The sequence below is a fragment of the Mustela putorius genome, unplaced genomic scaffold, assembly GCF_011764305.1.
Source record: "Mustela putorius furo isolate JIRA1106 unplaced genomic scaffold, ASM1176430v1.1 tig00537350_pilon_pilon_pilon, whole genome shotgun sequence".
NCBI lineage: Eukaryota > Metazoa > Chordata > Mammalia > Carnivora > Mustelidae > Mustela > Mustela putorius.
Genome location: NW_025422471.1, coordinates 13635168 through 13656687, shown reverse-complemented (window position 1 = coordinate 13656687; position 21520 = coordinate 13635168).

The following is a 21520-nucleotide window of genomic DNA, read 5'->3' as shown; positions in this document are numbered from 1 at the left end:
AAGAAACCATAAATTTATGAAGAACTGACAAGACAAAAGCCTGTGGGCTAGAGGTAGTGAATAGTGAAGAACTTCCTAGGAAGATAAGGATTAGCTTAACAAGATTTTTAATTTTCTGTCTCTGGTGATAAGAATGTCTTCCCTCTTCCTGGTCCTGGGAGGGTATCTACACAATGGAGATTTATCTCCTATCAGGGAAGAACGCAAGAAGGGAGAGGTCAGTTACCTTCCTGCGTTGGCAGTTTTCTCAGACTCACTCATTTTAATCAAAATGCCGAAATGCCATATTTTGTGGTAGCGTGTCCTATCAGTATCAATGCCAATTTCCTGATTTATATAACTACACTCTGAATATTCTTGTTTCTTCTTTCCTTGTCTAAGATTTTATTTATTTGTTTACTTATTTGATGGGGGGGTGGTACAGAAGGAGAATGAGAAGGAGAAGCAGACTCCCCGTTGAGCAGAGAGCCCAATGCAGGGCTCCAACCCAGAACCCAGAGATCATGACCTGAGCCAAAGGGAGATACTTAACCTACTGAGCCACTGAGATGCCTCGCTTCTTTTCTTTTTTCTTTCCTTTCCTTTTCCTTTTTCTTTTTCTTTCTTTTCTTCTTAATTTCTTTCAAGAAAAATACACAGAAGCATTTAGATGTAAAGGGACAGAATACCTGCACTTACTCTCAAACAGTTTAAGAAAGGTGGTGGGGAAAGAATTAGCACTCAGGGAAGCTAGATGAGGGTTAAATACTTGTATTATTTCTTCAGTATTTCTGCAATCTTTTAAGATGGAAAATTAAGAAAGAAAAAAAAAACATTTTCCCCCATTTGGAGGAAATGCAGACGATGGCACAGAAAATTCAGATGGAAAGTTAGAGAATAAGCTCAGGAGATAATGGTGTTATTGTCAGTTGTTACAGGGAAGCAAGAACAAAGGTGACTTAATCCTCTCTATCAAGGAGAATGATCTACTGGAAAACACAAATTAAGTACTGAATTAGAAAATGAAAAAGCAAAGGCATAGTAAGAAAGCACCGGTGCCATTTAAAATGTATGCAAACACTGAAATCTAAAGAACAACATCTTGGCAAAATGGAAGGGATCTCTAAAGTTCTCTGGGGAAAGCAACCTAGTTAACAACTGCTGATGTGAAAGTCAACTTATTCTTGGCGCATTCGGAGAGACCAGTGTCAAGGGTATCCAGGTGCTACACAGGAGACAAGCAAATGTTTTTATTCATCTTTAAAAAATGTAGATCTTAAAAGAGAAAGATAAGTTTGAAATTATACAGATAAAATTCTGAAACTGATTTTCAAACATTTATGTTTTGAGAATTAAAACAAAAACAAAACAAAAACATAATCCCTGCAAGGATCACTAAAATCAAACCAAACCAAACTAACTTTGTTTCTTTTTCTGAGAAGCTCAGTAGCTAATGCAGGTCAGGATGCAGGTCTTTGCTACCAAAACGTTCTACAGTGAATCATCATGAACAAAATAGAAGGGTATGGGCTGACCACACATTCTAATACGCTCAACAGGAGGTGGGTTTAAAATCGTTTAGCTCATTATTTCAAAGTGCACTGGAGAGAAAGAGTTTGTACTGTAAAGAATTCCATCCTTATCAGTATTCACTAGAAAGGCAAATATGCCAAATTTATTGGGCATGGCTTCAGAATCGAACTATAGAAGCAGAAATGAAGAATATCTCTATAAGTTGGAGTTACTGGTTGAAGATAACTAGGATATTGGCTCAGTAAATTTTGCCTGATTATAAACTATAGAGAATTGGAAATTACTGAAAATATAAAAATAAAATATAACGACCAACATAGAGATTGACATTGTTAGTATTTTGATGGTTTTTCTTCTTAATTGTGTGTATATATGTGTATGTATATTTTTAAGTGGAAACATACTGCGTATTCATTCATTACTTGATTTAGCAAATATGTACAGCATGCCTGCCAGTGCCTGGCATAATTCTACTGCACTGGGGACAGTCAACTATAAATACAACAGACAAATACTCCTGAACTTATAAAAGTCACAGTCTACATATACTTGAATATTTCATTTTCTTCACCTAAAATTACAATGACAGCATCCTTTGTGTCATTAAATACTTCTTGAAAATGATACTAAATAACTGTATAATATTTCATTAGTGGTATTATGATGCATTTAACCATTTCCCTATTGTTGGATGTCTAAATTGAAATACTGTTGTCATGAATAACACTGAACAATTTGGGGCAAAAATCATTAATGTTATTTCTCATTAATCTCCTTATGATTCAGGAAATGTTATTAATGTTCAATCCATCTTCTATATTTATATCTAAACCAGTAATAAATGAAAGCCTGCATCTTTCTTTCCCATATTGAATTAAAATTTAAAAACAACTGACTACAATTTGGAAATTTGATGGGTTAAAAACATTTGTTTCATTGAGGTTTCAATTTACATTTTTAATACAGGTGAGGGTTGAAGTTTTGTATTTTTAGAAATCTTCATTCACATTTTTTGTGAACTGTCTGTCATATGTTTTTTCTGTTGGTAAGTAAAAATGTCTGTCTTGTTTACATTATTTGTAAACACTCTTTATATAGGTAGGGAAAATAATTCTTTGACAAGCTAAACTCTAATATGGAAAAATAAAAAGAAAAATGGAGTTCTCCCAGTCCCTCCCAATCCCTTCCTCTCTCTGTCTCTCTCTCACACACACATATCCCAGCACAAGATGAATTCCTGACTTAAATATACTTCATCTTAATTTCAAAATCTGAGGTTTAGAGATAATATAAGTAAATAATGACCAACATTTAAATATATGAAGAAAAAAAGCAATATTAAGAGAAGGCATGCCTTCAAATGTGGAAGGTAATAATTTTAGTGTTTTTTAAATGTAAAAAATCCCCTTCAAATGTGAGTGTACATTTTAAGAGCAATATTAACATATAAAGGCTTTTCAAAAACAGAGTAGAGTTTAAAATTATATTGTGTCAGATAAAGTAGAAGTGAGGATATTTATATTTATATTTACAACTGTAGTTTTCTTCTCTTTCCAACAACAAAAAAAAGTATATACCAAAATAGACTAATTTTGTTATACTCTAGGGCCCTGAGCTTGTATAGCCCCTATACATGGTAAACCTCAACAAATAACCAAATAATTATTAAGTGCATGTATCAATGTGTGAGTGAATAAATGAATCACCAAATGAGCAAAATTGATGTGCTAAAACAACTATACATTTCAACATACATGTTTTGATTTAACCCAGGGACAACTTTTCTAATCAGGAGGTTTTTCCCAACAAAGGAAGGGCTGCCTCCAGCAACAGGGAGCGCCCCGGCATTTTTAAGGATAGAAGAAAAGGAACTGGGGTGACAGAGAGATGAATTAGCATCCAGCCAAACATTGAGTAAGGCCACTCTTACTTCCAGGATTCTTAAATTGTATGAAAGAAGACAAATTTTATATATATATATATATATATATGTGAGTGTGTGTGTGTATATATATATATATATATATATATGGAATATGGAATATATATATATATATGGAAAATATATATATGGAATCAAAAAAGGAATGAATGGAATAAGATGGAAGCTGAGAAATAAATAGACAAAACTCTGATTTTAAGCCCGAGGTAAAGACAATAGGTTGAGGAAGAGATTATTGTGAATAGCAGAGTATTTGAAAACATACTTCAAATTGGAAACCTGAGTGTCCAGAGCTCAGATTTTAAGTATCTTTTAAAGTAATTTATAACTGTTTATACTACTTTTTGTGTTTTAGAATGAAATCATAAATTTGAATGTGATATTTGACCAAAATGTTGAATGAATAGAAAATGTTAGTGAAGTACATTTCATTCATATTCTAATTTTTTGGTTTTGTGGGTAATAAAGAACACTCAATTAATATGAGGGTCTTTCATTTTTATTAGCACTCATCATTTAAATATAGCTGCATTGATAGAATAAGTTATTCTAGAGAATGGGTATAATAGAGATAAGAATCTTCCTCTAAACTTTTATACCTAATACATTAACTGCAATCATGTTTCCAGCCAAATTAATCAAAGAGATATATAAACTATTTAAGACGTTTGAGTGGGAGAGCCAGAGCCACTCTTTCTAGGCTCAGTCTGCCAAAAACCATTGGAGGCGTCTCTATTTCTAATATTAGATACTACAATTGGACCTCCGCCTCCTGTCTCCAGATAGCTACTCAGTAGGGCCGACTTTCTCTCGGCTTATGTGAAGCTAGAGGAGAACAAGATTTGTGACATTCTGGGATTTTGCCAGAATTCAGTGGGAGGTAGGACCAAGGCTGAAGGCCAAGTGACAAATCCACTAGATAGCTGCACAAAACATACCCTCATGCTTTTGTTGATTGAAGTGTCATATTATTTTTTTCCCCGAGCATGGGGGTAGGGAGGAAATAATCTACTTTTTGCAAGTATCTCTCCAAGAAAAATAGTTCCAAGTTGAGGCTGGTATACTGTGAGGGGGGAAAAAACAACTAAAATAAAACGCTTAGCTGTAGTTCATTAACTTTAATTGGTTTTTGTTGCCTCTCCTCAGGTTTCCTGGATCTTTCAGCTATCTTCTCCCCCAACTCTCTGCTTCCCCTTCTTCTACCTCTCGCCTCCTCCCCCTCCAATCTGGCTTTCCCTCCTTCCTGGCAGCAGTTTTAGCTTTAATTTGATAGTAAAAAACTGAATCCAAAGTTACAAAATTCTTCAGATTCAACTTCTTTGAAAGAAAAAGAAGTTTCGGAAAAAGAATGGGTCTCTCAGCTTAAAACCAGCACTCCCTCAAAGGCACTTGTCTCCACATGTTGCTCCACAGGTGCTCTAGGAAGGTGACATGAAGAAGATGAATGCCGGAAATCATTCATCCCTTTAAAAGTGTCTTTTGGAGGACTGCTTAGTACAGGCACTGTTCTGGGCCCTAGAGGAAAGCAGAGAACCAAATAAAAGTCCCCATTCTCACAGAACTACAGTTTACTCAAAAGACAGACAAAAACAAAAGAGCAAACCACTATATTAAAGCCTGTAGTGAAAAACACTACCAAAAAACATAAAGCATGGAGAAGGAATTAGAGCAGTGGAGTGCACTTTAGAGAGTTTGATCAACAAAGGTTTCTCTGAGGAAGTGACTCTTGAGCAGACACCTAAAGAGAATGAGAGTATAAACCATGTGACCCCAGACAAGGGAACACACAGCAGTAAGAAGGCCAACATATCTAGAGTGAAGGAAACACGAGGGACATGAGAGAAAATGAGGTCAGAAATAAATAGAAATACATGTGTCTGTCTCACACCCCTACCCCATGGAAAATAAGACTAACTACATTTTATCAGCCATGTCTGATATTTAAAAATGTGGCTTCAGAAAATATAAGAACCTGCCTATTTTAGAACCACTCAGAACTCCCCACATATACAGATTCTTTTTAAAACCAAAGCAAAAACAGAAAGGAATGCTAAATTGCTTTTAGGTCCACTGGATGATTTCCATTAGCCTTGACTTATTTTAAGCTCAAGGCTCACACAAGTGCTAATTTTCATCACTAATGTAGTCCAACCTGATCTATCCAGGCAGAACTGCACCTAAACCTCAGACTTAATTCAATGCTTCCTAATGGAAGTAGAAGCCAATTTGGGGGAAAAAAAAGTTTTGGGGAAACAAAATATAGCAATTAATGACTAGGCAAAGAATATTGTCCTTCAACCAAGAAAACGGAGTTCTAGTCTCAGTATATGAAAATCAGAAAGTGAAATTATGTCTCTGAGTCCTCATCTCTATAAGAAGGAAATAAGGAGTTGATTTCTAAAAGTTATTTAAGATTTTAAATTCTATAATTAAGCTTCCAGTAGATTCAAAGATTTGAAATAGATTCTTGGATAATTAATCCATAACCATGACTTATTATCCTTTGGTGATTCTGTATCAAACAGAATATTGGTTAAGACTGACAAGTGTTCCTTAAGGAAAAAGATTTAATGTAAGAATACATGAAAAAGAAAAGCAAACTAAAGAAAGATTTTGAAAAGAAAAATAGGTTAGAAAAATGAACTAAAAATGAAATCAAAAGTCCAATATAATTCTGTGGATATTCAAACTACTCACTGCATGCTGAGAGTAGAACAGGAAAAGATGTCCGTATAGCTCAATACTAGGCAGACAAAGAACTTCTGTTAATAGTTTATTTCCTTTGCATCCCACAGGGTTAGAGTCAAGTTGATTCAAACGTGTCCAGGATCTTAAATACACACATATCACCATAAATTTATATATATTTATATACACAATATACTATATATAATATACACATGTATATAAAATATTACATGCTATATATATTTTACGCATATACATACACACGTGGTTCCCCAAATTAATATACTGGTTGAGGTTTGAAACTCTGGTGTGGTGGTATTAGGAGATGGGGTCTTCAGCAGGTAACTGGGTTTAGGTGAGCTCATGAGGGTAGAGCCTCCACAATGGGATTAGTGCCCTTATAAGAAGAGAAAGACACCAGATATTCCTACTCCTCCCCCCACTCTCCACCATGTGAAGATATAATAAGAGGGTAGCTAACAGCATGTGCGGAAGAGGGTCCTTACCAGAACCAAACCTGTCCACCTTGATCTTGGACATCTCAGCTCCAAAACTGGGAATAAATAGTAGATGTCTATTGTTTAAGCCACTTGGTCTATGATATTTTGTTATTGAAGCTTAAGCTAAGGTGCACTCATTGCCACATTGTTCATGAGCTATTAGATCAGAAAGGTCACCTATTAAATGAATTTAAACCCAGAAGTCTTTTTTTAATTTTTTTTTTTGAGAAGAGAGAGAGATTAAGAAACTTTATTAATTCCTTATTAAAAAAGATATTGGAGGGTGGGGTGCCAGTCAGTTAAGTGTCTGCCTTTGCCTGAGGTCATGATCCTGGGTCCTAGGATCAAGCCCCACAGAGGGCTCCCTGCTAAGCTGGGAGCTTCTCCCTCTCCCTCTCTGCTCTCCTCTACCCCTCTGTCCTGCTCGTGCTCAATTTCTCTCTCTATATATATATATAAATAAACAAAATCTTTTAAAAAAAAAAAAGGCTTGGGAGGGACACCTGGATGGTTCAGTCATTTGAGTATCTAACTCTTGGTTTCGGCTCAGGTCATAAACTCATGGGTCATGAGATCAAACCCGTGTAGGGCTCCATACTCAGGGGAAGTCTGCTTGAAGAGATTCTCCCTCTGCCCATTTTCCACCTCTCTCTCCCTCTCTCTCTCTAAAATAAATGACTAAATATTTAAAAATTAAAAAAAGGTAAGGGAGAAGGGAGCACGAGAAAGTTGAGTAGAGACTTCAGGAGGATGATGCTACAAGCACTCCTCCATTTTGTATTCTTCCCCTTCAATATAGTCCCTCCTGGACCCAAGAAGGAACTATCAAAGGACTTTGTATCCTTCCAGAGAAGGAGGGATAGAATTTATGTAGAAAGAAAAGAAAAGAGGAGAGAGGAGAGAAAAGAAAGGAATACAGAGACGTTGGGTTTAGCAAAGATAAGTGCCCTAATCCAAGAACTGATACTGAAGCTTTCCCTATCCAGAAGACACTGGTCCCCATCACTGTGACAGATGGCATATAGTTGCCAGAATTAATGTTTAATCTATAACCATTTATCATAATAACACAGTCACTTAGATCAAGGTTTTTGAAAAATTGAGTATTTGGCTAGTTGTTTCTCAAAGAATCCTCAAACTACTGCTTTTTAAACTTTATATCCCCTGGAATATTTCTTCTTCTTAATCTTAGTCTGACTTACAAGATATTAGATCGTGAGAGACAGGATTAACTCTGTTTAAAAAAAAAAAAGAAAGGGGAGGGTGGTGCCAGGGTGGCTCAGTCGGTTGAGTCCCTAACTCCTGGTTTCAGGTCAGGTGCCTCAGGTCATAAGACCCAGCCTATGTTGGCTCTGTGCTCAGCTCAGAATCTGCTTGAGATTCTCTTCCTCTTCTTCTACCCTTCTCCCTGTTCACACACTCTCTCTCTCCGTCAAATAAATAAATAAATATATAAATAAAATCTTAACAAAAAAAAAAAAAAAAGAGGGAAATCCTGCCATTTGCAACTACATGGATGAAACTGGAAGACATTATGCTAAGTAAAATAAGCCAGACAGGAAAAGACAAATCCTGCATGGTATCACCATTATGTAATTTTTTTTTTTAATTATACAACTCAGAAACAGTAGAATGGTGGTTGCCAGGGGTTTGGGGAGGGGGAGGAAATAGAAAGAAGCTGGAAAGGGCGCAACTTTCATAAGGTCTGAGGATCTAGTGTAAATTGTGGTGACTGTAGCTGATAATACTATATCATATAACTGAAATTTGCTAATAGGGTAGAACTTAAGTGTTCTCACCAAAAAAGAAAAGGCAAATATGTGAAGTGATGATATGTTAATTCAATGGCGGGAATCCTTTCACTATATGTATATATAGATCTATCTATCTACATATATATAACAAATCAGCATGTAGTACACTTCAAATGAATAGGATAGTTGTTCCCTGGCAGTGCAGAATCAAAGCATGCTTTTAAAAGAATATAAAAATGCAATTAATTAGCTCTTAAAATGGATCCTTTGCCCCCTAATACTCTACTATAGTAAACCTACAATAGCATATCAGGAATAAAGGATATGATGCCTTGGGGTGCATTTTCAGCCATCTCTGTGAAAGAACAAAAAAGGAGAGAAAGTAACAGTTAAACATCTACTCTAGGAGAGAGACCATTTCAGTTGTTTTACACACACTTTCTTAGTTATTCCTCAGGACAACACTATGAAGTGTGTATTATTCATTGCATTTTATGAGTGCATTTGAGATTCAGAGGATTTCAGTATATTGCCCAAAAAATTAGTAAATAACAGAACCAAAATTAAACCCAGGTCTAGTAAGCATTCTCTTTGACTAGAGATTACCAAAAACACAAATTAGCATGAATTTGCTTTGGTCATTGTCAGTCACCAAGATTTGTGGCTTTCGGTGCATTTGGACAAGAACCGAGCCCTTGTGGATGGGACAACATTAATTTTTAAGGAAACAATTTGCAGGTATACTATGTAAAGAACACGAAACTAGACACTCTAAAGAGCTTATTTAAATATACAAATCATATAAATATATACATATACTTGTATGTATGTACATGTACCCATTTCTCAATTATTTGATCATTAATTAGCACCTATAATTATAAACCATCCTTGTGCATAAGCACACTATTTTTCTAAGAAAGGGACACACAATGTTAAAACCAAATAACCCCAGCACATAATTTCTAGGGTTTGTTCTAGGTGTCAATAATCAGTCAGCTCAACCTCTTTTCCATTACATATATAGTTGTACTACTGGATAAAGATAATTTCATATTCTGTGATAATCTTAGGCACCATGGTATCTTCAGTCATCCAAGTCTGAATCATGTTGGCTCTAAACTTATAGGAGTAGGATAGCATATTCATAAGTACATTTTAGGAAAAGGGTTAAACAAAATGAAAAATCAGATTTTATTTCTCCAACCAGTCTCATCCTGATAAAACATGCCTTAATTTCTTTCCTAGCCTTTATGTGCCTAGTAAGAAAGAAGTGTTTTCTCTCAAATTTAATGACAAAATTCCCTAAAAGACTTTACTTCTGGTATTATCTCTGAGCTGCATATGGTGAGATATAGGTATGGGATTGTATTTTCAATTGCTTTAATCCCTCTGTGTGGCTACTGATATTTATAATAATTTGCTATTAATATGATGCCTTTCCTAAAACAAAAATGTTTTACAACTTCATGCTCCTAAAATTCATTACCTATGTATGAACATGTAAATTTAAAGATGACGGAATGTCATCCAGTGTATATGGCACACCTGCTCCTTGAGCAGAATATTAAACCATTGATATCTTAGGGTATCAAGTTGTCACAAGTAGATCTGCTACTCCTTGAACTAGTCTCCTTGAATACCTTCATCATTCTGACTCCTGCACCCCATACTGGAAGTTATCTGAAATTCCACTGATGGAATGCAATTTCTTTAGCTTGAATTCTATTAAAATACTAAAGTATTATAGAGTGGTAAGGATGAGTGAATAAGTAAATGAATGAAAGGATGAAACTGCCGTTAATAAGAGTTTCAGATTCATTCCTGAGAACGGACTTGGACTGTGAGGACATAGGGCCTCTTCTTGGTTGAATAATATTTCATTGTATGTGCAGACACAACAACTTCTTTATCCATTTATCTGATGAATGACACTAAGGTTGTTTTTATTTTATTTTTTTAATTTATTTCACACAGAGAGAGAGCACACACACAAGCAGGGCAAGTGGGACAGAGAAAAGCAGGCTCCCAGGTGAGCAGGGAGCCCAATGTGGGAATGAATCCCAGGATCCTGGGATCATGACCTGAGCCAAAGGCAGACACTTAACCTACTGAGCCACCCAGGCAGCCACCCCACTTAGGCTGTTTCTATACCTTAGCTATTGTAAATAATGCTGCAATGACTATGGGGGTATAGATGTCTCCTTGAAATAGTGATTTTGTTTCCTTTGGACATATTCCCAAAAGTGGGGTTTACTGGATCATATGATAGTTCTATTTTTAGTTTCTTGAGGAAATTCTATACTGTTTTCCGCAATGGCTGTACCAGTTTGCATTCCCACCGGTTACAGGAGGGTTTCCTTGACTCCATAGCCTCACCAGCATTTGTAATCTCGTGTCTTTTGATAATAGACATCCTAAAAAGTTTAAGTTGGTGTTTCTTTGTGATTTTGACTTGCATTTCCCTAGCATTTAGTGATACAGAGCACCTTTGTCATGTACCTTTTGGCCATTTGTATACCTTCTAAGGGAAAAAAAAAAGTCCCTTTAGGTCCTTTGTCTACTTTTTAATTGTATATTTTTGTTTCTGCTATTGAGTTGTGTAAGTCCCTTGCATATTTCAAATATTAAGCCTTTATTGGAAAGACAGTTTGCAAGTATTTTCTCCTATTCCACAAGTTACCTTTTCATTTTGTCGATCATTTCCTTTGCTTTATGGTTTGATGTAGTCCCACTTATTTATTTTTGTTTTTGTTTCATTACTTTTGATATCAATTCCAAACTTTGTTGTCAAGACCAACGTCAAGGAGCATACCCCCTACGTTGTCTTATAGGAGTTTTATGGTTTCAGGTCTTATATAATAGTCTTTAACCCATTTTGAGTTGATCTTTCTATATGGTGTAAGACAGAGGGTCCTGTATAATTCATTTGTATCTGGCCGTTCAGTTTCCCCAACACTGTTTATTGAAGAAACCATCTTTCCCCATGGTATATTCATGGCTCCTCTGTCATAAATTAATTGACTAAAGGGGCACTTGGTGGCCGAATCAATTAAGCATCTGACTCCTGGTTTCAGCTCAGGCCATAATCTTAGGGTTTTGAGATGGAGCCCCCACATTAGGAGCAGCGCTCAGAGGGGAGCTTACGTAAGATTCTCTCCCTTCCCCTCTGCCCCTCCCTCTGTTCTTGTGTGAACTCTTCTGAAAATAAATAACTCTTCAAAAAATTAATTGTCTAGGGGTGTCTGGGTGGCTCAGTCAGTTAAGCATCTGCTTTTGGCTCAGGTCTTGATCCAAGATCCTGGGTCAAGCCCTGCGTCAGGCTCCCGGCTCAGTGGCGAGTTTGCTGCTTCTTTTCCCTCTCTCCCGGCTCATGCTCGCTCTCTCTCTCTCTCTTAAATGAACAGATATAATCCTTAAAAAAAAAATTAATTGACTAAATATGCATGGATTTATTTCTGGGCATTTTGTTCTATTCCATTGACCTATGATCTGTTTTTATACCAATAAATAGCATACTCTTTTGATTAGTAGAGCTTTGTAATACAGTTTAATATCAGGAAGTACAATGCCTCCAACTTTGTTCTTCCTTCTCAAAACCCCTTTGGTTGTTCAGAGTCTTTTGTAATTTCATACATCAGATTATTGTTTGTTCCATTTCTCTGAAATACACCATTGGAATTTTGATAGGGAGTGCACTGAATCTGTAGATTGCTTTTGGTAGTGTGCACAGTTTTACAATATTAATTTTTCCAATCCATTAGCACAGAATATATTTATTTGTGACTTCATCAATCTCTCTCATCAATGTCTTCTAGTTTCTAATGTACAGGTCTTTCACCTGCTTCATAAAATTTATTCTAAGTATTTTATTCATTTTGATGCTATATTAATGTGATTATTTTCTTAATTTCCCTTTCTGACCATTTGTTGTTGATATACAAAAAAGCACTTGATTTTTATATATTGATTTTGTATCCTAAAGATTTACCAAGTTCATTTTTTAGTTCTGGCAGCATTTAGAGTCTTTAAGGTTTAGATGGAGTCTTTAGGGTTTTCTATATACAATACCATGTCATCAGAAAACGGGCTATTTTACTTCATTCTTCCAGATTTTTTTTGCCTTTTGTTTGACGTCTTGCCTAATTGCTCTGCTTCTATTGCTATGTTAAATAAAAGAGGCAAGATTAGGCATCCTTGTCTTCTTCCTGTTCTTAGAGGAAAAAGTTTCAACTTTTCACTATTGAGTGTGATGTGTGTTATGAACCTGTCGTATATGGCCCTTATTATGCTGAGATACATTCTTTCTGTACCCAGTTTATTGACAGTTTTTAATAGCAAAAGGATGTTGAATTTTGCCAAATGCTTTTTCTGCATCTATTAAGATAACCATGATTTTTATCCTTCATTTTGTTAATGTGGTGTGTCACATGGATTGATTTACATACACTGGACTATCCTTGCATCCTGAGAATAAATCCCACTTGGCCATGGTATTCAATAGTTTTAGCTTGCTAATATTTTGCTGAGGATTTTTGCATCAACATTCTATCTATCAGACAGATAGGTACCTATCATTTTCTTTTCTTTTCTTTTAGTGCCTGTGCCTGGTTTTGGTCTTAGATAAATTTTGGCCTCATAAAATGAGTTTGGAAGCTTTGTCTGTTATTTTTTTGAAGAGTTTGAGAAAAATGGGTGTTAATTCTCCTTTGAATGTTCAGTAGAATTCACCTGTGAAGCTATATATTCCAGTATTTTTGTTCGTTGGGAGGTTTTTGATTACTGATTCTATTTCCTATTCTATTACTGATTCTATTTACCTCTCAGAGGGAATTACAGACCAGTAATTTGTCTATACAGATTTTCTGTTTCTTTATGGTCCAGTCCTGGTAATTTTAGGATTCTAGAAATTTATTCATTCCTTTTAGGTTGTCCAATTTTGTTAGCATATTATAATTCATAGTAGTTTCTTATAGTCTTTTGTATTCTGTGGTATCAGCAGTAATACCTCCTCTTTTGTTCCTAATTTTCTTTATTTGAGTCTTTTTATCTTTGTAAGTCTAGTTAAAGATTTGTCAATTTTATCTTTTCAAAAATCAGCTTTTAGTTTCATCTTAGTTTCATTTTGGTTTGATCTTTTCTGTTGTCTTTCTAGTATATTTCTCACTTCAGATCTGTTAACTTTTGCTTTATATACTTAGGTGCTCCAAAGGTGAGTACATAAATATAAAATATTATTTTATCTTCTTGATGAACTGACCAGTTGTCATTATATAATGAACTTGTTTGTCTCTTATTACAGTTTAAAGGCTTTTTTAATTTTTTTTAACCTGATAGAAGAATAACTATCCTGCTTTCTTTTGGTTTTCACTTGCATGGAATACCTTTTTCCATGGCTTCACTTTCATTTTATGTGTGTCTTTAAAGCCGAAGTGTCTCTTGTAGGCATATAATTGGGTCTTTCTTAAAATCCATTTAGCCAACCCATGTCTTTCCATTGGAGAATTTAGTTCATTTACATTTATCTTTTTTCAAGATTTATTTACTAATTTTAGAGAGAGCACATGCTTGAGTGCGACTGGGGGGTGGGCAGAGGGAGAGAATCTTTAAGCAGACTCTCTCCTGAGCACTGCTAGGCCTACACAAGGGGGTCAAAGACAGGACCCATGAGATCATGACCGGAGCCAAACCAAGAGTCCACACTTAACCAGCTGGAGCCACCCAGGCACCTCAGTTCATTTACATTTAAAGTGATTACTGATAGGTATACTTACTATTGCTGTTTTATTATTATTGGTTTCCTGGCTGTTTTGTTGTTCTTTTATTTCTTTCTACCTCTCTTGCTTTCTTACTTTGTGGTTTGATAATTTTCTTTAATGGTATGCTTAGATTTGTTCTTTCTTTCTTTTGTGTACCCACTGCAGGTTTTTGCCTTACCATGAAACCTACATGAACGATCTTATCATTATTCACAGTCTATTTTAGGCTGATAAGTAGTTGAGGATGTGCCAAGACCCATCAGGGTCCCAAAGGAAAGGATTTCAGTATGTAGATGTAGGCTGATTAGAAGCTGAACCGTTGGGATGCCTGGGTGGCTCAGTTGGTTAAGCAACTAACTGCCTTTGGCTCAGGTCATGATCCCAGGGTCCTGGGATCAAGCCCTGCATTGGGCTCCCTACTCAGTGGAGAGCCTGCTTCTCTCTTTCCCTCTGCTGTTCTGCCTGCTTGTGTTCTCTCATTTTCTCTGTCAAACAGATAAATAAGATCTTAAAAAAAAAAAAAAAAAAAAAAAAGGAAAAAGAAGAAGAGACAGCTGAACCCTCAGATAGCACCTGAGAAAGTATGTACTGATGGCTTTTCTAGGGAAAAACAGGGAGGTGGGCATTTTCACCTGCTTCTTCTGCATTGAGTCCAGGTATATAGCTGCAGGGGAAGTGGGGGAGAGGGGTGCTTCTGTTTTTGTATAAAAATTGTTTTTATTTATTTTTTTTTTTGCTATAGACTCATGAATAAAAGCCCCACTGACCATCAAAACTAGGTGATTTACTGACCCATCCCTTGGGTGGCAGTTATAAAAGTTAGGACAAGAGATGTTTGGACAAGTTTATACAAGCAACTTGTTTTTATTGTTGGAGTAAGCCAGAGAGAGGAGGAAATGTTCACTGGCGTCCCTGCTCTCTGGGAGAATCACAGCCAGCTCCTAGATGCATGCGAATTAGAAGGTGAAACCTCACGCAGCAGTTTATAAACTATACATTCAAATCTCTTCCAAGGAAAAAGGCAATGGGACAGGTCTTGCTGCCTGCTCCCCTCTGCCCTGAGCCCTGGGAAGAGAGTCACAGGAAGAGTTTGCACACCTATTAAGAACTGCTTCTTTGCTTACTACAGTCCTTTGGATCTTGAGAAGGCAAGCCCCGTGCACTTTCAGAAACTGGTGTTGTCGGGGCCCATCCTTGCTGTGGAAGCTTAAAAGTGGGGCACTAGAAGTGCAGTCCAAACTCTCTGCTGCTCAGAAAAAAGCTGGGAATTGGGGGTTCTCTCCCGACTATATGGTACTGTGTCAGGGAGAGTATATGGAAACAGTGTTGTCAGCCTTTCCTACCTGTTTTAGTATGTGTATTTTCTCATTTGCCCAGTGTGTAGGACTCACTTAGCTAGTTTCAGAATTTCTCTCAGAGGGAACTGCTCCATGGGTGTCTGTAAATTCAATGTCTGTGGGAGGAAGAAGTTCAGAAGCCTATGATGTCTGTCCCTACCTACTGTGCTGCTCTCTTTTCATCATACTAGGGACTGATGATTACCCAAGGTTCATGAGTCTGTTTCTCAACCACAGAAAGTCTGATTTATTTTTGAACCAATTTACATACTGTTCTTTAACTTCTGTTATACATGTTCCTGCCTCTCTAAATCAAGTATTTTGAATACTTGAATTTTTTATATCAACAAATGTATTTTCAAGCAAAATATTGAACCACTGAAGTACAAATATTAAAAAAAAAAAAAAAAAAAAAAAAAGAAGAAGAGTCTTAGCCCTAGTGAACTCACAGTCTAGTTAAGGAGATAAGGATGTTAAGAAATAACTATGCTATAAGGCCCATTCCCAACAATTGCTGGACCTGTTCCTGATGTTTAAATACTTTTTTAATTACCAATTAAGCTATAAACAGTTGAAATACAATTTTTTAAAAAAAATTCTACCTTGACAAATATGCCTTCTTAATAACATGGACTACAAGGCTCAAATTTAGAATTCCTGAATTCCTCAGAGTTCCAGGTTGGAGATCAATGTCATTGAAGATGCTGGCCTTCAGCCCCAGGCCTGTAACTTTCCTACCTTCTCTCACCATCCCATAGTCAGCTCTTTTATCATGAAGAGCCTTGGGCACCTGTGTGAGGACATCATAAGCAACAAGTTCAAGCTCCAACCACAATCCACCCAACCCTCAAACTTAGTGGTGCTCACACCAACTGCAAGGACTACTCTCAGATGTAAAGATCCAGGGAAAGGACTCCCAACAGTTTCTGGGATGGTACTGGGGCCATCTGGGCAGGAAGTTCTATGGTACCAGGTATCCAGAGCATAATTCAGAAAGGGGGAGGTTTGGGTAACACCCTTCTGAACACATGGACATCTCCCAAGCTGAAGGATGATCAAAGACCTTTAAGTCGGGCCCTTCTAGCCCACAGTTGGGGGTGAGACTATCTACAATTATCTTGAAAGAGACGTCCGCAAAAAGCTAGTGGATCTCTGAATGGCAGTTCTTCTTTGCAGAAGTGGGGAAGTTTTCAGAGAGGAGATGGCATTTGAGCTGGGTCTTGCAGCATGAGTGGGAGTTTGCCGTGCAGAGAAAGGAGGGAAGGGCACTCCAGGAAAAGAAACAGCATATGGGAAAATACAAAGTTTGAAAGAGTGGCATATTCAGAGAATGGTGAGAAGTTCCTTGTGGCTGAAGCGTAGGGGGCATGTGGGAGATGAGAAGAGATGAAGGTGGCAGGGTTTGTGGAGGGGAAAGACTGGGGAGGCATCATGATGAATGTCGTTCTCCCAGAAGACACTGGAGATTATGTAATGGTAGCATGGCACACTCTAGGATCAGCCTTGTGATTTCAGAGAGGACTTCGGGCAGTGTGGATAGATTAAAACTGGGGAGACTAAGTGATAGGCAGTTGCATCCAGAAAACAGTGACACACAAGACCCCCTTTTCAAGCATTGACAGACTATATGTGAACATTTTTTGTTACATCTAATCTATGGGACTGGATATGAAACATGAAGAATGAAGAATAAGGTCTCAAATGTGCAATAATCCCAAAAATAAAGCTGTGGCTATTAGGACAGGGACGAAAAATGAAGATCTACTTAAGAGGGAGAATCAATAGGACAAAGCTAATTGGGTAAGGAAGGAAGGGGAAGGGTAAAGGAAGGACTGAGGATGTCTCAGAGGTTCAGTAATTTGCGATGCTATTAACTAAGATAAGACTATGAGAAGGGGAACAGCTCTTCTAGAGTTGGCAAAATTCATTTCATTTCTATGATATTATGCTCATGCAGAAGCATAATGTCAGATCCCAAGATTCCTGGTCTACCCTGAAAGACCCCCCAAATTTTGCAGTTTTTCCTTTTTTGCTTTTTAAAAAGTTCTCTCTCCTGGTCCTAGAGAACTCGTCCTACCTTCATGTTGTCAAAGACTCAAAATGGGTTGTAAATCAAATCACTTCATATGTTACAATTATAAGATTAAAAGAGGGTCAAAAAATGGACTCCTCTAGATTAAAATGTGGAATCTTCAGGGCATCCCTTGTATGATTTCTTTCTTGGTTGCTTAAAAGTTCTAGCCCAGTAAACAGAAATTGTCGGTTTTGACCTCCAAATAAGAGGTGTAAGTGCCAAAATTGTGCAAAAGAGGTCTTGGGGTAATTTGAAAGAATGGGGTGTTTATTTTTAATCCTTCTGTCTATTGGCTTTATCTTCCATGAAATGCTCCTTTTTTTCTAAATGCTCATTTTATAGTCTCCTAGAGCACACCAACATTGTTGGAAAAATTTTTATACCAACTCAGTACATGCTTGAAATATACAGGCAAACTTCAACTCAGCCATTTTAACCCTCCCTCCCATTTCTCCCAAACTGTTTGGATATTTTACTTATTTTTTTTAAAGGTTTTATTTATTTATTTGACAGACAGAGATCACAAGTAGGCAGAGAGCCAGGCAGAGAGAGAGAGAGGAGGAAGCAGGCTCCCTGCTGAGCAGAGAGCGCGATGCGGGACTTGATCCCAGCACCCCGAGATCATGACCGGAGCCGAAGGCAGCAGCTTAACCCACTGAGCCACCCAGGCGCCCCTTTTTGGATATTTTAAAGGACTCTGGGAGAAGCATGGACAGCTAGCTCAGTCCTAAGAGAACAACAGAGTAGAGTGACCTAGAAATAAAGCTGGCCCTTTCACCAGAGGCCTGGTAGAAATCCTGGAGCAGGCACCAGCGAGCTCTGTTGGAGTTACCTCACCAGCATGGGGAGGCAGAGCTCCACCCGCAGGGGCAGGGCCGGGAGCGGCTTTCCTGGTCTCCACTTGGGCTGCCTGCATGCTTCTCACCCTCCCAGCCAGTCAATCTGGTACCACTCGGTGATTACTCAACAACAGCCAAAAAATCAAATACAGGGAAAACAGTATCAGCCCGAGAAGGAAGACGATGATAAGTAGAGTATAGATACATTATCACCCATTGCTTTCAGCTTAATAGAAATATTTCTATAAAATAGAAATATTTAATAGAAATAAATAGATATAGAAATATCTTAATAGAAATAGAAATATTGCTTTCAACTTAATAGAAATATTTTCTTAATAGAAATAGTTTCAGCAGCTTGAGTTATGTAGAGACCTGCAATTGGGACTGCCATATATAAAAACAAGCATGAACGCATATTTTTTTACATTCTTTCAGGCATATAATTTTTTTCAGGCATATAATTTTAAGGAGATTGTTTTAAAGACCAATTTTTCCAATTATATAAACATACTGAGAATTTTCCCATGATTTCTTAAAAATATTTTTATTCCTCCATTTTTAGGTTGCTAATTAATTCAAGGTTTGGGGTTTTTTTTTTGTTTTTGGTTGTTGTTGTTGTTGTTTTTCAATAAAAACATACTTCTGAAAGACCTCAATTATTTGCTCTTCCTAAATGTTTTTCATTGCAAGGATTAGAGGTGATAAATCACATTCAGTTTATCTCCTACGGTTTCTTCTAGCACATTGTCAACTCCCCTCTCACCCTCATGTGCGCACCCCCTGCATAGTAACTGCATATGGGACAGTGTAAAGGCTGTGGGATAAGTGACACTATTAGCACAGTGTGGTGGCTTTGATGTGTAGCTCTCTGCAGGGTTGCCAGAAGAGTGACAGACTCCTGCTCTAATGCAAAGACTATTTCTCATTTACTCGGTTCACTTCTAATAGTCTTATGCTACCATTAGTAGCACAAAGCAGACAGACATCATGGCTGAAAAATCTTACATCCTTGGTATTAGATTATTATATTAACTGCCAGCTTTCTGTATGTAATAAGCCCTTTAGTAAAAAGAAAAACAAGGAAAAATATTTTAAAAAAAGAAAAATACTCAAATGAGGTCAATCATTTTTACTTTAATTCAAATGAAGTGTGTTATGTCCTACCCACTACCACCACTCCATGCTCAGGGGTAGGGGAATGGAAAACTCAAATTTTTCTGTGCAATTTTATAAGGCAAAAACTGTCCTCATCTCCCTGCATGTGCCAGTGTTCCACAAATTTAGTTTGCCAGTTTCTAAGCCTTGAGCAAAATGCTGTTCCCAAACAGGAACAAAAAAAAAAAAAAATTAATGAATAATTTTGTATCTAAAAATAAACCATATTAACAGTTGAAAATTGGAAAAAGAAAAAAAAAAGATCAAAGGCACCCAGGAAAATAGAGTGGATTGCACTCTGTGAATGAAGGAGGAGTTAACCAATGAGCAGTTAACCAGTAGGTTTAAAGCAGAAGCCAAGCTACCTATAAATGTGGGAACATTTTAAGTGTGAGAAAGCTGTTAAAGGGGACTTAAAAGAACAAAAAGTACCATTTGTTCCCCTAATTAACTTTGAAGAGTCTAATTAAGGGCAACATAAAAGCCTAAGAAATGCTGGTTATTAGGCATGTACTTTAACTTGATCAGTGAGATGGTATTCTTGTAAACAAAGATGCTAATTTCACCCAGCCCAAAATAAACTTCTCTGCAAATATCTCACAACATAATCATGTAGTACCTTGGGAGCAGAATTCGTATCTAGTATAGGCTGCCTCTTGAGGTTCCCAGTTCTAGGCATTAATGGCACCCTAATTAAAGATGCATGGGAGGATAAAGAACATTCTGATAATTTGGTCTGAACACAGACATTCGTTGGAGGGGTCTTCTTTATAGCCATATTATGACTTGCTTGGGCAGCTCCAAGAATTGGCCATTTTAATCATAAATAGGTAGAACTTTATCTCCATAATGGAAAGGAGCAGTACAGAGTTAAAGGGTATTTATATCTGATTAAAACAATACATCAATATTATTCAGGGTTAGGTTAGGCTTTGCTTTTGCTTCAGGAATATGTTTAGATTTAAGTTTGAACACTCAAACAGATTTAGAGAAAAAAAGACAATATTTCTTTTTAGAAAAGGAATCTGCCAGAATCATAAGAGTTATTAAAATATTAGAATAATAGGATGATACAGTGATGTTTTTATCAAGTTTTCCTAAGTGGAGTGAACCCTCATCCCAGAGTTAAAAAGTATGACTTCTGGGAAATTGTTTCACGTTTTGATTTGATGAAGATCAGTGTCTTCAGTTGGGGAAACCCAGAGAAGCATATTTTCAAGGAATGCTTCACAGGGATGCTGTAAAAAGACCACTTTAAAGAACCCTGCATTTCTTATAGAAATGTATGATGATTCTTCTTATTGTCAACACAATGCTAAGCACAGGAACATGTATACGTAGACAACTGTGGCTTTATGATACAATCCCACCAAATGGGATTCCCCATCTTATTTAGTGTTTGGAATTAGCCGTAGCCTGCAGCAGCTCGGGCAGTCTGGTGAATGGCATGCTATTAAAACTAATCCTAAAGCTTGTAGTTAGGAAAAGAGTGGCTTCTGTGATTCTTTGAGACTTTGGTTTTAGTATCAGCACTCAAAAGGACAGCTTTCAAAAAAGGGCAGTGCCTAACAGCCCTGAGATGAAGGATTACAGATCATAAATAGAAAGAGTTTTAAAAATATATTTTGGCATACACATACTCCTAAGCATTTTCTCCTGCTGGAGTCTTAGAGCTGACTGCCTGTACTTCACCTGGCAGGACCTGTAGGAAGAGCTACTTTGCTCAGGGCCTTCTGCCCCTGGAGAATCAGCGGAATGTAGACATTAGAGACCACAGAATTACACATTTCAGAGTCAGACTGGAAGAGTTACAAAATTAAGCACCTAGACTTGGTAACAGAGTGACCTAAACTTTAAATGTGAAAACAATGCTCTTAATTGTCTTGTGCCTCAGAATGCACAGAGTAGGTACAGAACTGTTTGTACTGTATAGAAAACACTGTGTGTGTGTGTGTGT